Source organism: Rhinolophus sinicus, chromosome 2 (assembly GCF_057876585.1).
Source record: "Rhinolophus sinicus isolate RSI-liver-muscle chromosome 2, RSI-T2T, whole genome shotgun sequence".
NCBI classification, from domain to species: domain Eukaryota; kingdom Metazoa; phylum Chordata; class Mammalia; order Chiroptera; family Rhinolophidae; genus Rhinolophus; species Rhinolophus sinicus.
In genome coordinates this window covers 163,164,405-163,182,748 of record NC_142502.1, presented here as the reverse complement: position 1 = coordinate 163,182,748, position 18,344 = coordinate 163,164,405, and the positions used below count along the sequence as shown (strand labels likewise).

The following is an 18,344-nucleotide window of genomic DNA, read 5'->3' as shown; positions in this document are numbered from 1 at the left end:
AACTGTTTTACACAAGCCAATCGTTTAGCTCAGAAGTCCTCAGAACTATAGTTCATGATAATTATATAATTATCGATAACGACATTCAGTTTAAGTTTCTAAATTACTTTTTAACAATTCATTATTTCAATTACTTTAGTATCAATAACTTTTCAATATCACTTTGTTTTGATGTAATATTGACATGATATGTACTTATATTAATTAATTCAAAATAACAGGATATGGAAGGCAGCTATTTGATTCAGTTTGTGGAAACTATGTACTATGTTAAATATACATGTCATGATCCCAGACCTCAAGGAGTTGGTCAGCAAGTAAACAGACACTCATGTAAATAATGATTACAGTAGAGTGTCACAAGTCTACTACTAAATGTAGGCAGAAGACATCAGACTAGCATAGTCAACTATCTTGTGGAACAGAAATAGCTTTGCATGTGAATTATGCCTTTTAGCTATTAATCTACTGAATGTCAGAATTATATTTGTTCTATAAGGTATTGTGGGGTAGAAATTGGAGAGGAAGAACATTTGTAAAGCACGGTTGTCCAGGCAGTGTGATGCATTCAGAATGCTCTGTTGGAAAACCTGTAATTCATATACAGAGTATCAATTTATATAAATAATTAGATATTTTACCTTTTAAAAAATATTAAGTCCCGAAGTCCAGTGTATGTTACATTTATAGCACAACACAGTTTGAACAAGCACATGTCAAATGCTTAAACAGTCCTATGGATTTAGTGGGCACTGTGCTAAAGAGCACAGGGCAGAGATCCAGATCGTAAAGAGCTTAGACACCCAATTGAGTGTATCTGGACTATTAACCTTTGATGACATGTAAAGTCTACTCTCTGATGAATGTCAGAATTATATTTTCTCTATCTATGGAGGATGTAGGTGGATAGCAAAAATATTTGGCCAGAGACATAGAAAGATTCATATTTTGCTGTTGACCTATCAATTCCAGTCACGAGGTCTCTCAGGAAAGGAAAGGATCTCGAGATTATCATGCTAAATGAAATAAGTCAGACAGAAAAAGTCAAGAACCATATGATTTCACTGATATATGAGATATAAAACTGAAAGCAACAAATTAACATGACAAACAGGCAAAACTCATAGACACAGACAACAGTTTAGTGGTTACCAGAGGGTAACGGGGGTCGGGTGGTAGAAGAAGGTAAAGGGGGTCAAATATATGGTGATGGAAGGAGAACTGACTCTGGGTGGTGAACACACAATGCAATATATCGAGGGTGCATTATAGAATTGTACTCTTGAAACCTGTATCATTTTACTAACCAATGTCACCCTAACAAATTAAATAATTTTTTTTAAGAAAGAAAAGACCGTCATACTTAAGGACAAGATGAGATTTTTACCCCAATTCCCCATGGAGGATGCAGGTAGCTAGGCTGGACTCCATAGAGAATGCCCTTATCAATGCCACGTCATCCTGGATAGTCTAAAAGTAAAGCGGCCTCAAAAACCAGTTTAGGTTACTTCCCCAGCAAGGTTTGAATTTGTTTCTCACTACTCCAGTGAGAAGAGAGATGAGTAGCTACACTAACAAGGAGTGCCAATGAGAGGACAGCGGAGGTTAGCGATGGGGACAGATTCCTGAGCGCATCGCAGCTAATTGCAGTCCTGCCTGAAGTGGGTAAGATTCATGAGATGAAAAAGCTATGAACTTACTGAAAGATATGTAAAAGCAGGCTTGAATTCCCAATTAACTTTTTATCTAGTAAGTGAGACCTCATAAGCAAATTCTAAAGCTGATTTCAATAAGAATTTGGATAAAAATAACCCAGAAAAAATTTAAATCCATATGATGATTAATAAATGTCAAAGCATAAAGTAATGCTCCAGGAAATAAAACAGTGTGGGTTTGGTGCTGGCATAAATTAGTTAATGGAGAAGAAGAAAGTCCAGGATTATTCATGTATCCATTTAATTATTTTATTGATAATATTATTTCATATTAGTGAGGAAATAATGGGCTGTTCAATAAATAATATTCGGAACATGATATCAATAAGGAAAAAGAAGTTAAATTCATATTCCAGAAAACTAATTCTATATGGATGTGAAAATAAAATTCCAGATGAATTAAATATCTAAATGTATTAAAAAAATCAGATAAGGAAACAACCAAAGTGTCCTTTGATAGATGATTGGATAAAGAAGTTTTGGTATTTATATACAATGGAATACTATTCTGCATAAGAAAAGATAAAATAATACCATTTGAAGCAACATAGATGGATCTTGAGATTATTAAGCTGAGCAAAATAAGTCAGACAGAAAAAGGTGAGAACCATATGACTTCACTGATATGTGGGATATAAAACAGAAAACAACAAAAGAACAAGACCAACAAATTAAGAAACAAAAACTCATAGACACAGACAATAGTTTAGTGGGTAAGTTATCAGAGGGTAAGGGGGGAGGAGGGTGATAGATGAGGGTCAAGGAGACCAAATATATGGTGATGGAAGGAGAACTGACTCTGGGTGGTGAACACACAATGTGATACATGTAGATGATGTAATACAGAATTGTACACCTGAAATCTATGTAACTTTACTAACAATTATTACCCCAATAAACTTTAATTAAAAAACAAATCAGAAGCGATATAGAAGAATGCCTCTTAATAATTGCTATGGAATGAATTGTACTCCTTCAAACCCCAAATTAATATGTTGAACCTGAAATTTGACTGTATTTGGAAACAGGGCTTTTAGGAGGTAATTAAGGTTAAATGACATCATAAGGGTGGGATTCTAATCCAATACAATTGATGGCCTTATAAGAAGAGGGAGAGAGGAATCTTTCTCTCCCTCCCCTACCACTCTCCATGCCTATGCATTTAGGAAAGGGCATGTAAAGACACAGCAGGTAGGTAGTCATCTGTAAACCTTACCATGCTGGCTCCGTGAACTAAGACTTTTCAGGCTCTGGAACTGTGGGAAAATAAATTTTCTGTTATTTAACTCCCAACCTATGGTATTTTGTTGCGGCAGCCTGAGTTGACTAATGCAGTAATCTGAAGTTGAAAAAGGTCTTTCAAACATGTTATAAAAACTGAAAATCAAATATTAAGAAATTTTACAAATTTGATTAAATGGAATTTTTAAATTTCTGTATCATGGAAGCCACCATATCCAAAATAAAAAGAGAAGCAATACACTTGGACGAAATACTATTTGCTTCGCATAAGACAATCAATAGCAATAATATAAAAGCTTCCTAAATAAATAAGAAAATGACAAACAATTCAGTAGAAAAATGGACAACTGATATAATCAGAAAATATGAAGAAGGAAAAATGACTAATACCCATAAAACAAGCTGTTCAACCTCACTGGTGATCAAAGCAATGCATACAAAAATAATAATGAAAAGGTTTTTCCTTATAGAATTATGAAAAATGAGTTGAGTGGCAATATCTAGTGTGGACCAGTATGCAACAAAGTAGCATTCTCATGTATCATGGATTGGGGTGTGTGTAAATTGGTAAAGTGCTTTGGGAAGGCAATTGGCAGTGTCTATTGCAATTTCAAAAGTATATCCCTTTTCATATTATATAATAGGGGTGCCCTTACTGTGAACAAACATATACGTATATGGAGTGAGTATTACAAGGAAAATAACCACCCAAAACAGCATTTACCCAGGTGATCTCAAACCGTCTTGCGTACTTTTTCTCTTGTGTACTTTTTCTCTTCCAGGAGTGCTTTTCACAGACTCACACCTCCATCTGATTAATTATGTTTCAAAATTGAATTCAGCCCATCTCTTAAATTGTTAAATCAGGTCTACCGTGTTTCCCTGAAAATAAAACCTAGACAGGCCATCAGCTCAATGCGTCTTTTGGAGCAAAAATTAATATAAGACCTAGTATTATATTATGTTATATTATATTATATTATATTATATTATATTATATTATATTATATTATACCCAGTAAGACTGGGTCCTATGTTAATTTTTGCTCCAAAAGATGCATTAGAACTGATGGTCCAGCTAGGTCTTATTTTGGGGGAAACATGGTAGCACTCCAATAAGGACTAGAGTTCCAGGCCTTGGTGTATTTTTCCTATTGCTTTTCACCTGGAACAAAAGGTATCCGTGATAGCTCCCAAAAGACATGCAGGTACCAAATGAAAAATATGGAATAGGTGGTTTTGTTTTGTTGGGTGTTTTTTTTTGCCCTGTCTCCTTTCTTTTCTTTTTTTTTTCTATTAAAGTTTATTAGTAAAGTTACATAGGTTACAGCTGTACAATTCTGTCATACATCATATATATATCACATTGTGTGTTCACCACCCAGAATCAGTTCTCCTTCCATCACCATATATTTGACCCCCTTTACCCTCATCTACCACTCCCATCCCCCCTTATCTTCTGATAACGACTAAACTATTGTCTATATGTATCAGTTTTTGTTTCTTTGCTTGTTTGTCTTGTTCTGTGCCATTTGCGACGACATAGATGGATTGTGAGATTATAATGCTAAGCGAAGTAAGTCAGACAGAAAAAGTCGAGAACCACATGATTTCACTGATATGTGGGATATTTAGCTGAAAACAACGAAGGAACAAGACAAACAAATGAAGAAACAAAATCTCATAGACACAGACAATAGTTTAGTGGAATATGTGTTTTAAAGACGAAGAAGCAAGAGAAACTTGTGGAATACTATCAGTGACCTCAAAATGAAAATGAAAATAACCAACCTTTATGTGTTGACAAACTCTAAACTTGCAGATTGTTTTGCAATTTTCAAAGACAAGAGGGGGGTTGCTAAGGATTCCATTTAAAGTCCTTACATATCTCTGATACATTAAAAAGATATTCTATGGAAGAAAAAAGAGATTTTTTTTCTTGACCATGTTCTCCAGAAAGCTTGAGCATAACGCAGCTCCTGGCCTGGACAATGTTGTTTTCCTTGTGGGTCTCCCGCCTACTAATGATGCATATGCACTTAGCATGTTGGCAGGCTTCCCCTTGTTTTTAAGGGGAGGACCTGGCTTCCAAAAATAGACTGAATTTATACTTAAATACGGAAGTAACAGGACTGGGACTAAAGTAGACACTGCAGAGTCTTTAACTTTCTCCATATTCCATTATTTTATTTGCTAAGACTACTATAGAAACTCTGCCAATAATACCCTTTGGTAAGAAGCTAATTAACAATGGATGAGTATAGTCAACTGAAATATTGTTATGTAAGCAAATAGAACAATGCCAGGCCACATCGTTTATTATACACTATATGCCTTAATTAAAATTTCATGTGATGTAGTGCATGCAGATTTTCTTAGATAAACAACAATGTTTTAGAAACTAAAGCCTTTATATTCAGAGCTAGTAAACCCTGACACAGCAAATCAATAAAATATTCAAGTCAAACAAGGAAGTTTCAGAGAAGGACAAAGTATTAATCTTAAATATGAATGCATTGCATTTCTAAATTGAGTTTAAATCAATTTGGGTCTAATCTCCTTGTAATTACTCATATGTCAATGTATTTAGAAACCATCAATACATTTTAAAACCTTTTTATTGACATTGTAATGATATACATTTAATTCAGAATGGCCTTTATTATATTCTTAGTAAGAGGATATCAAATATGAACATAACTACAACTTGTTCAGACTACAGGGGTAGGTATCTGTGATGAAAACTATTTATAAAATATTGAGCACCCTGGAGCCACCGTTTCACGCTTGGTTTCCTAAAGAAACCCCTTCAATTATTTTTTCCCTTAATTGAGATATAATTCATATACCATAACATTTAGACCTTTTTACTGAATTTTGGCATATCCACAATGCTGTGCTACCATCACCGCTATTTAATTTCAGAACGTTTACACCATTCCCCAAAGAAAGTCCATACCCATGAGCAGTCACTCCCCATGGCCCCTCCTCCCACCCCCTGGCAACTCAGAACTGATTTGCCTATTTGCCTATTTGCCTATTCTAGTCATTTTATATTAATGGAATCATATAATTTGTGGCCTTTAGTGCTTGGCTTTTTCAACTTAGCATGATGTATTCAAGGTCATCTACGTTGTAGCACAAATCAGTACTTTATTTTTATGTCTGAATAATATTCCTTTTATAGATATATCACATTTTGTTTACCCATTCATCAGTTGATAAATATATATATGTGTATATATATATATATATATATATATATATATATATATATATATATATATATATATTTGTACTTTCTGACTATTATGGATAATGTTACAATGAATATTTGTAAACAAGTTTTAGTGTGGACATATTTTTTCAATTCTCATGGTTCTATATCTATGAGTGGAATTGCTAGGTTATAAACATATGGTTATACTATGTTTAAGTTTTGTGGGGTTCCCAAAGAGTTTCCCAAATCACTGCATCCTTTTACATTCCCACCAGCAAGGTATGAGGGTTCCAACGTCTCCACATCCTTTCCAACACTAGTGCTGTCCATCTTTTTTTTATTATATCTATCTTATTCTTCATTCTTAAATAAAAAATCCAATTAATCCATTAGAATATCCTTACCATAATGAGCAATGACTATCTTAGATAACTCTTAAGGATTAAAACTTTTCTCTAAAGTATTAATTTCATCATTTTGAGCAATAGAAATGGTACAACCTTATTATATTTATACTTGGATTATTACTTTTATTAATTTGTTTAGCTAATACAGTCATTAAAAGATGGAATGATACCTAATTGTGTATCACACATGAAGAACTAATCATTCTTAAAGGACTGTAGAATACCAAACCTACATATTAATTTTAATTTTGCAGCTGGCTACTTATATGAATTTATATAAATTTTTCTTTGCTTCATTTTTGATATCCATGAAATGGAGAAAATACTACACTCTTGAAATAAAATTGTGGGAATTTCATGAGTATATTGGGTTCCTAATGATGTTGTAATAAATTAATACAAACTTGGTGACTTAAATAATATAAATTTATTACCTTACATTTGATTATTCTGACATGAATCTCACTGGGCTGAAATCAAGGTATTGGCAGAGCTGCATTTCTTTCTGTAGGTCTATTTCCTTGCTTTTTCAAGTTTCTAAAGGCTGCCCTCATTCCTTGTCTCATGGCCTATTCTGTCCATCCAGTTTCAAAGCTAACAAGGATAGAGTCCTTCCCGTGCTTTCTTCTCTCTGCATCTCTAACCAGCCAGAAAAGATTCTCCATTAGTAAAGACTCCGGATTAGAAAGGACCCACCCAGGTAATCCAGGATAATCTCTCCATTTTAAGGACCTTAATCTTAATCACATCTACAAAATCCATTTTGCCATGTAAGTTAATATATTCACAGGTTCTATGCTTGCTTCAACAGTACATATACTAAAATTGGAATGATACAGAGAAGATTAGCATGGCCCGAACAAGGGAGCAAAGATGACAAGCAAATTCCTAAAGCATTCCACATTTTTCCCCTCAGGCAAGGAAAGTAAAAGAAAAAAATAAACATATGGAATTACATCAAACTAAAAAAATTTTTCACAGCAAAGAAACCATCAATAAAACAAAAAGGCAGCCTACTAGGAGAAGATATTTGTCAACAATACATCTGATAAGGGGCTAATATTCAAAATTTATAAAACACTCATTCAACTCAACACCAAAACAACAACAACAACAACAACAACAACAACAAAACCCACACACACAAAAACAACCCAATTAAAAAATGGGCAGAAGACACAAAGAGACGTTTCTCTAAAAGGACATACAGATGGCCAACAGACATATGAAAAAATGCTCAAACTCACTAATCATCACAGAAATGCAAATAAAAACCACAATGAGATACCACCCCACCCCAGTCAGAATGGCTATCATCAATAAATCAAGAAACAAGAAGTGCTGGCGAGGTTTGGAGAAAAGGGCACCCTTGTACATTGTTGGTGGGATTGCAGATTGGTGCAGCCACTATGGAAATCAATATGGAGGTATCTCAAAAAACTGGAAATGGAACTACCTTATGACCCAGCAATTTCACTCTTAGTTATCTAGCCAGAGAAATCCAAGATGCTAATTCGAAAAAATATATGCACCCCTATGTTTATTGCAGAACTATTCACAACAGCCAAGACTTGGAAACAACCGAAATGCCCATCAGTAGACGACTGGATTAAGAAACTGTGGTACATTTGTACAATGGAGTATTACCAGGCTGTAAAAAAGAATGAGATCTTACCATTTTCAATGATATGGATGAACCTAGAGAAGATTATGCTAAGGGAAGTAAGTCAGACAGAGAAAGACAAATACCATCTGATCTCACTTATATGTGGAATCTAAATGACTGAATAAATGAGCAAAGTAAACAGAAATAGTCTCAGAGGTATAGAGAAAAAAACTGATGGTTGCTAGATGGGAGGGGGTGGGAATGGGGGAGAAGGGGAGGGGATTAGAAAGCACAAATTGGTAACTACAATATTGCCACGGGGATATGCAAGAGGTTTGGGGAATGAAATCAATAACGTTGTAAATATTTTGTAGAGTGTCAGATGGGCACAAGTCTCATTAGGGAGACCACTTCATGGATGGTGTAGATGCCTGACCACTGCACTGTACACCTGAAGCTGAAGCTGAATAATACCATATGTCAAATATAATTTAATATATATATATATATAGTCATGGGCTATGGAGTTCAGCCACCATAGGGAATTAAATTAATGGAATTGTAATAGATATGTACAACATCAGAGGGGCAATAGATTGGGGGAAAGGGGTAATCACTATGTGAGGTGTGAAATGTCTAACTATTACATTGTTTTGTATACCTGAAACTAAAACAAAAATAAAAACAAAACAAAAACAAAAAAATATAGACAAGCGACAATGGAAAACAAAAAGACACATATATGTGTGTGTGTGTATATATATATATAGCATGTTTTGTAAGTAAGGATGGAATATAAGTGATATGAAAACCAAAGAAATTTAATAATAGTGGTATAGATAATAAACAGGTTTTCTTTTTTTTTTTTTTTTAAATATTGAAATATTGGTTCTTTGCAGGAAGCCAAACAGTAATATAAACCAGGTGGGAGTTCCAATTTTAACCACATTGCACCTCATACTTCTAACACTGCACCAAAACCATCACAATGACAAAGTATTTTGATATCATTAACATAGAGATACATAGTCATATTAAAACATAATGTGATAAGAATCCTGGGCATAATCTCCGAAAAATAAAAAGTAAACGAGATAAGGTTAGAGAGACCACAGTAACCTTGGCCTCAAAGAGTGCAGCATTGCCTGTTAAGAAGTGAACAGGCTTTGAGGTTATTCAATAATAAACTGTTTTCTCTCCAAAAGTCCTAAACAAATTGAGAAATGAGAAAAAAGAACCAATAGTGATCAAAATGTGAGGAATGGTCTCATATCTTTAGGAAAATGGGCTTCAAATACTAATTCTTAGAATTAGTCAGGTACGCTCATCACTGAACCAGTATAGGGCAATACGCAGGGCAGAAATTGTCTCTAAAACACTCCCAGCATGAAGGACCAAAGCAGAGTACTTGTTACTATTGACAAAGCTGATCCCAGAGAACAAAGAAATGTACATGTCAGTTCTCTCGTCCAAAATTCAGCAATTAATTTTTTCATCTATGGGATGGTTAAATGTGGAGATGGAGGGAGCCGAAGAGTTTCATCCTAGTTAAACTTCTTCCTCCCGGAAGGAAACATATGGTGTGGGAAAGAAGTGTGTCTCCCACATTCTCAATCTCTGTTCCATTTATTCTTCAGATTTAACCATTAAGAAAGTGGTCAGCCAGCGACGTAGCTATTCCACTATAGGAGAAAATGTAAATCCATCAAGGCAGTCCCGGCACTATGTGTTTTTCATATTTGAATTTTTATAAGCATCCTTTCTTTTATCTCAGGAAACAGTATTTGACACATTGCTATCTTCTTAAAATGTTCAGAAATTTGCTCCATCAGAGCTGCTCTTATTTCTAATGAGGAGGTTTTTCCTTCCTGTTTTACAATGATTGCATCTACTCTAGAATTACTTCAGCCTGTGAAACCTGCCCTTAAGGAAGCTTTGCGTCTTGTCTTTGTATATTTTTTCCAACTGGAAAACTCCCTGTAATTAGTCATTAGGAAAATGGAAGTCAAAACCATGAGATAGCTGGTCTATAATCAAAAAGACGGACAATAACAACCATTGATGAAGATGTGAAGAATTTAGAATCTTTGTATATTGCTGATGGGAATATAAAATTCTGTAGTCACTTTGGAAAACTGTAAGTCTACAAAAGTTAAACATAGACTTACAATATGACCCAGCAATTCCACTCCTAGATATATACACAAGAAATACTGAAACCATATTTTCAAGTAAAAACTTGTACACAAAAGCTCATAGCAGCATTACTCAACATAGCCAAGAGAGTGGAAAACAACCCAAATTCACACCAACAGATTAAAGGGTAAATAAATAACGTTATTTCCATACAATGGAATATTACTCATCCATAAAATGAAATGAGGTACTAATTTATACTCTAACATGGGTGAACCTTAAAATATTGTTACATGAACGAAGCTAGGTACAAAATACTGCATATGGGGGCCGGCCTGGTGGCGCAGGCGGTTTGAGCTCCATGCTCCTAACTCCGAAGGCTGCCAGTTCGATTCCCACATGGGCCAGTGGGCTCTCAACCACCAGGTTGCCGGTTCAACTCCCGCAAGGGATGGTGGGCTGTGCCTCCTGCAACTAGCAAAGCAACCGGACTTGGAGCTGAACTGCACCCTCCAGAACTAAGACTGAAAAAGGACAACAACTTGAAGCTGAATGGCACCCTCCACAACTAAGATTGAAAGGACAACAACTTGACTTGGAAAAAAGTCCTGGAAGTACACACTGTTCCCCAATAAAGTCCTGTTCCCCTTCCCCAATAAAATCTTTAAAAAAAAAAAAAGACTGCATATGTATGATACCACTTATATCAAGTATCAAAAATAGGTAAATACATAGAATGCGAAAGTAGATTAATACGTTCCAGGGGCTAGGAGAAGGATAATGGCGAGTGATTGATAATGAGTATGGGATTTTTTTTTTTGAGGGAGGTTGATGAAAATGTTCTAGGATTGGATAGTGATGATGGTTATACAACTTTGTGAATATACTGAAAACCATTGAAGTGTACATTTTAAAATGGTGAATGTCATGGCATATATACATACACACAACTTATTTACTTTTATTTTATTGATTGATTGATTTTCTAATTAATAAAAATACCTACCATAATCTTGAAACAACTTTGTCTGTATTCTAGGTTTGAACAAATGAATAGATAGATAGATAGATAGATAGATAGATAGATAGATAGATAGATAGATAAAGATAGATAATGAGACCCACTTTTCTCACTATTAGAAAATGGGATAACTAATATGGAAAGGGGAAAGACTAGCATGTTCCCTGTGGTCTTGCATTGGAATTAGTATGAATTAAGTTATTATTAGATAGCTAGAGGATTAGGTAGGCATATCTGTATATAGCTGTATATGTATAGGTGTGTGTGTGTGTGCATGTATATATTTTCTAGCTCTGTCTGCTGAGTGGGCTTAAAGGAAATGACAGACCAAAACAATTACACTTAGCGCCCAGACCTTAGTTTCTAAACACCATCCTCTAATGAAATGAACCAAGACTCAGTGAAACAAATACTAATATCAAGTCTGGGGCAGAGAAAAATCCAACATGGGGTTGGAACATTTTCATCATAAATTAAAACAATGCTCAATAAATCATGGCAGTGAGTAAAAAAGATTATAAAGGTTCCCACTGGCCAAATCTGGGGCAACTTGAGCATAAAAATAATAATAATACAACAATGAATTATAACTGAATAAAATAGGAATCCATGAATCTGTGAATATACATAAATATTAAATGAATGAATCAATAATAAACAGGGGAGATAGAAAGAAAAACCTCTATCAAAGAAAGTCAACTAATAAACATAGGAGAAATGATAGGGTTAGTAATCATCAATGTTTGCTCAATGTAATGGGTGAAAGTATGATGATTAGATAAGTACATACTGGTAGTTTTAAAGTGCCTACCCACAAATTACAGATTCATTTTAAATGGAAAAATTATTTACACTGGAGAATCATTACAGACACCACATAACCAAATGACCAAATCTCAGTTTGTCAATGTAGGGGCAAACGGACATTATGTGCTTCTAGTATGAGAAGTGAGAAGGACACGGCATCGTGGTTTTCCTCCAAAATAAAATTAAAAAAGGCACAACCCAAATTAAATCATAGGAAAATACCAGAAACCTTCAAATTGCAGGACATTCTGCAAAATTATTATTATTATTATTATTATTAATTACCTGTTCTCTTATATAATATCAAGGTCAGAAAGACACAAAGATTGAGGCTCTTTTTCAGATTAATGGCAACTGACTAGACATGATAAATAAATGCAACATGTAATCTAGATTAGATGCTATGCTGAGAAAAAGAACATAAAATACATTACTGGGACAATTGGCAAAATTTAAATATGTACTATGGGTTAGATAATATATTGTAATAGTGTTCAAGTTCTTGATTTTATAGGTATTTAGGAGTAAAGATATGATACCTCCAAATGTCTCTCAAGTTATTTAGAAAAAATAGGTTTACCTATGTATAGGGTTACAAATATTTATGTACAAATACACACATGACTGTTTGTGTATGTGAGTGTGTGTGTGTGTATGTGTGTACATGTGCACACAGGTGTGTGAAGAGAGAAAAGGTGATGTAGTAAATGAGGCAAAATTTAACAGTTGTCAATCTGAGTTAGAAGTATCAGGAAATGTATTGTATTCTTCTTGAAAATATTCTGTAAATTTCAAATCATATCAAAATAAAAATTTACAAACAAAAATGAAATAACTTACAGAGAAATAAATTAAATACACCATAATATGAATGGTAGTTTGTGCTGTTACCCAGAGTGTAAGCAGCTTTTCTTGGTTCCTTTTCTCTTGTTTTACCCATCTCCTTTATTAAAAGTATGTTATAAATAACCAGCTGAAAACATAATGGGCACTGGAGCACATACCACCCTTCTAAGTTCTGTATCAACATACCTTTAATTTGACTCCTATAGTAAAATATGGCATTGCCAGACATACCTAAAATTTTATTTTATTATTTCATTATTATTATTATTATGTTATATTTGTAAACGTTTATTTTTTCTTTATTGAGTTAGGTGTTATTGCTGCAATATTTCAGAAACTCAGCCTTTGGCAGAAACATTTTTGCTAACTTGTATGAAGCATGAATTATAACTTTCTTTCCGTACGGGAACAAAATCCTTAATTTATTTTAAAGATTGACAACTAAGGACAGAATATGTCATCAGCAAAAATGATTTCAGAGGCAAATAATTCTTGAACTGAGGACTATCTATTTTTCCATGTCAATTTGCCTTTGGCGATACACCTTTTTCCCACTTAAAAACAAACAAACAAACAAAACAAAAACAAACAAACAAAAAAAACAAGCCTCTCAGATGTATACAATTCTTGGCTCCACCTACGTGGAAAGGTCAGAGCCTATGTACCCAATTCCAAGTCTCACTGTTAAACAGAAATTTGTACTGTTTTGATCTTCTCAGGAAAAGTTGTTCTATAAATGTGCCATATCATAGTTAAACACCAACTTTCCCTTCCTATGTTTGATCACTGACATTTAAATGATCCCTAATTAGGATTTGCTTAAAATACCACTGGCTGAATTTCTACCAAAACATATTTTGAAATTGGCAAATATTGAGAAAGCTTTTAGAAACGTTTAGCAAATGTCCACAAAAACAGGGAAAACATCATTACTTTTCTAGCCCTTTTTGACAATGCAATTATTTTACTGAAAATTTGGTGGAAGTCCTAGCTCATCCAGGATTAAATAAATAAATAAATAAATAAATATTTTTAATTTTAAAAATCTGTTATTAACTTTTTTTTTTACAACTAATTTTTGATCAAAGAAATAAGTATTGCTACAAAATGGCCAGGTCTTATTTAAGAATTGATTCTCTTAGGCAAAAAGTGATTCTGGCTATACAAAAAATAATCCTAAAGTAGAAGCTGAGGTTTCCAGTGTTATTAATAAAGTGGTTTGCTTTGTCTCTCGTCTCCACCAATGAGGCATCATTTCATTTTCCTGTGGGGCACGAGACTTTATTAGCAGAGACCTATTTACGAAATGGTGGTGGTAGTGACTGCTGTTTTTAAGATAATTAACATTTACTATATTAATGCTACCTAATCTTTCAATCCCAAAAGTCAGTTGTCAAGGAATGAAATGCTTGATGTTGCACCAGGTATTTGGAAGAAAGTATTGATGTGTGTGTGCGCGTGTGTATATAGCAGAGATGCAAGAGAGAAATTGGAAATGACTTCACACTTTATAATAGGGAATTTAGCAACAATGAGGGTATGTTTGCCCCTTAAACACTACTGCGCCCACTATCCCCATTTCAAAGGAAAGCTATGGATACACATCAAGCAGTAGAGACTCAGACGTTATAAATATTGATGTGAATAAATGAAAGAAAACTGTAATTTAACACATAGAACAGAGCCAACAATCAACTTCTTAGAATAGTATCAATATTCTTTTTCTCTACCAATGTCTCTTTGGGGTCTCTTCAATTTTAGGTAAACGACTATGATTATCAGGTCACAAAAATGAAATCTATCCAAATGGCGCTGAGATGTCTTGGCTGCCAGGCGAGGAGGAAAGATGAGATGGTTGTGGCTGGTGATGAATGTCCTTAACTGGTTAATGCCATGATGTTCCTCTGGCAGACAGAGGGCTACATAACTGTACTAAGAACCCATGAGAGGAATTATTCTGGAGGAATAAAAATGTTTGTATTTTAAGTCTTTAAGATACTCAAATTTGGTCATCCATCTTCTTGGCAGAGTTGAAGGGTAGTCCATTGCCATTTTATAATGCGGTACCTATTTTAAGCACCCATAAAGAAAATTTTTACCCAGCATTGATTGTGTACCAGATATGTACTTGTCATGAGACATGCATTATCTCAGGATGAGAGACAAAATAATGGTCCGGCAAAGATGTCCACTTATATATGTGTGTGTGTGTATATATATATATATATATATATATATATATATATATATATATATATATATATATATAATCAAAATACTTTGTCATTGTGATGGTTTTGGTGCAGTGTTAGAAGTATGAGGTGCAATGTGGTTAAAATTGGAACTCCCACCTGGTTTATATTACTGTTTGGCTTCCTGCAAAGAACCAATATTTCAATATTAAAAAAAAAAAAACCTGTTTATTATCTATACCACTATTATTAAATTTCTTTGGTTTTCATATCACTTATATTCCATCCTTACTTACAAAACATGCTTATGCGAGGCTTTTATTCAATACACTAAAATCTTTTCTTGGACTATGTAATTTAAATCTAATCACATTCATGTATTTAAAATATTAATTACAGCAATTTATCAGTGTAGTATATTGCTCTCAAACTTCTGACTTTTTTCTTTATTCTCTGTCTATGTCCCTGTTTTCACTTATTAATTCTGTTTAAAAAAATGAGGAAATGGTAATGGAAAGCAGAGTCATACAAATATAGGGTTTACTTTGCTTTTTCTCAGTTGTTTGGTTTATCTTCTTTGATAACTGAATATATTCTCAAGACAGTGCTTCAATTTATGATATTGACAAAATGCCACTGGGTGTGAAGCAAGATACACAAAATATTCAGTAGTACAAATACTGAGAGGATTTCTTTTTTGAGAGAGATTTTAAAAGTTCCTTAAACCCTTAAAATTCAATATACAGAAAGAGACAAGCTTATCCATGTTGATTAAATCAGCAAAATCATTTTGGAAAGCAATTTGGACACATATATTAATATCTTTAAAATATGCACATATTTTGGTCATTTCTGGGACATTATTCTAAATAAAGCACTTTTAATTTTTAAGAGACTTTATACATAAATATTTTTATAATATTCTTACTTATAATAGTAAAAATGTAAAACAACTGAACTGTTTAACTAGGATAATGGTAAAATAAAGTATGATATATAAACATGATAGAATATAATAGGTATTGTTAAATTATGTTAATGACTTTATTTTAATATGCAGGATACATATGCCGGAATAATAAGGAAATGATATTGTAAATGACAATATAAAACTGAAAAAATCCAAATCTATGAAATATAGAAATATTTACATAGAAGGAAGTAAGGCAAATTATTTATAAATGGCTATCTCAGATTCTTGGGATAAATATGATATTTTTCTTGAATCTTTTAATTTTAATCACATTTCCATTGGTTGTAAACTGTCATGTAGTAACATTCATAACTAAAACAAACTTTTACTTAAAAAATAATGTACAAATAATAGTAAATGTATAGATTTCAAAATGACTATAAATGTGATTTCTTGGATTGAGTTAATCAATGAAGCCTCCCAGTGAACTTGAGTTTAACTTAAAACTTAAAAGTGAAGAGAGATACAGAGGGATGAAAGATTGAAAAAGGGGGAGCTAGACATTTTAATTTCTCATTTGATGCTTGTTTAGTAGCTGTTGCCCATACGGGCACGAGGTGGGCAGTGTGGATTGACTAGCTTTATTCTTCCATGTGAATTAAAACAAAATAAAACAAAACAAAAAACCCACCTCTGCAGCTCAGGAATCTTTCTAGTCATAACTATCAGTTTTTATTTGCTTTTGTAAACTCTTGTGTATAGACTTCGCATATATTTTTCTCTTGCTTGGTACCCTATCTTTTCTGTTAAATTAATTTTTCTCTTGAAGAGTTTATAAGTCAGCCCTTTAGAGAAAGAAATGAAATAGGAAATAGAGGCATGTTGAGACCCAAAAGGGGGTAGATTACATTTATAAGAATTATTCTTCCTACCATATGTGGAGGTGACACTAATGATTCTTTTTCATTTTTAAGGAGGGCACAGCTCACAGTGGCCCATGCAGGGATCAAACCAACAACCTTGGTGTTATCAGCACTGCACTCTAACCAACTGAGTAACCAGCCACCCCAAGAATAATGATTCTTAAGAGCTACAACTTCTAGAGTACTGCCCATAGAATTAATACAGTACAAAAAATAGAATAGAGTATGCAATATCAAAGAATGAACTCTATATTCTCATACTTCAGAAATAATCTTTACATGGTATGGTAATCTTATATGATCAAGTGTGTATGCATGCACATGTTATATATATGATACATCTCATATTTAATTGAAAATATTGACAGTATTAAAACATACATACTCATCTCTAAAACATTTTTATTAAATATTACATGTTTTTTTCCATGTTAAAATATAGAGCATCTGCATCCTTCTTAAAAATTATATTGTGTTCGATTATGAGAATGAGCCATAATTTCTTTCATTTTCTATTGATTATCATTTAGAACATTTGTTATTATGGCTTTTTCTCTTTGATAAACAATCTTGCAATCACTATCCTGGTATATTGTCTTTGCTGTGATTACATTTTCAAAGCCGGTGCATTAAATATAATTGGGAGGTAGCTATTGATTTAACCTTGTGCTCTACAAGTAAAGAATGAGCAATATATCAAATGACAGTAGAGGCAGGACAATATAAATTACTCTATCTTTAGATTTGCCATTACAGGGATTAGATCATAAGAGAATAGTCCAATCAGAGAAATATCTCTGTGGTCATCAATCAAGAGAATAATGATAATGATCATGATGATAACTTTTATTAAAAGCTTATGATGTGCCAGTCAGTGAGTTAATCCATCTTATATAATTTCTACAAAAACCTCATTAGGAAGATGATTTTGTTTTGCCCATTTTGCAAAGGAAGAAATTAAGGTAAATTCATTGGACCCAGGTCACACAGTGGAATCCGTTCTCAGAGCAAGAATTCAGTTTCATTATGTATAAAACCACTAACAAGCATCACAATGCAAGTAGAAAGATCACTGTACAGAGATATCTGCACCCCAGGTCTTTGTTGACATTGGCCTCTAGCTACTGAAAGAACTGTGGTCACAACCATAATGACTGACATTTTGTGAAAGGAAAAAACTCCAGGCATTGGGTCAGGGCTACTCAGTCTCTTCACCTCACAGGAAACACCTAATTCAAAGTATTACTTTGCTGTTTAAGAGTTGAGGTATATCCAAATGTTTTGTAGTCTGTTAAATGGAGAACTAGGGAAATGAT

General features: G+C 33.6%; 1 pseudogene; it reads left to right on the top strand.

The window, feature by feature from the left end:
- Positions 1-7,379: 7,379 nt before the first annotated feature.
- On the top strand, positions 7,380-7,492 carry LOC141571945 (U6 spliceosomal RNA; annotated as a pseudogene).
- The last annotated feature ends 10,852 nt before the right edge of the window (positions 7,493-18,344 follow it).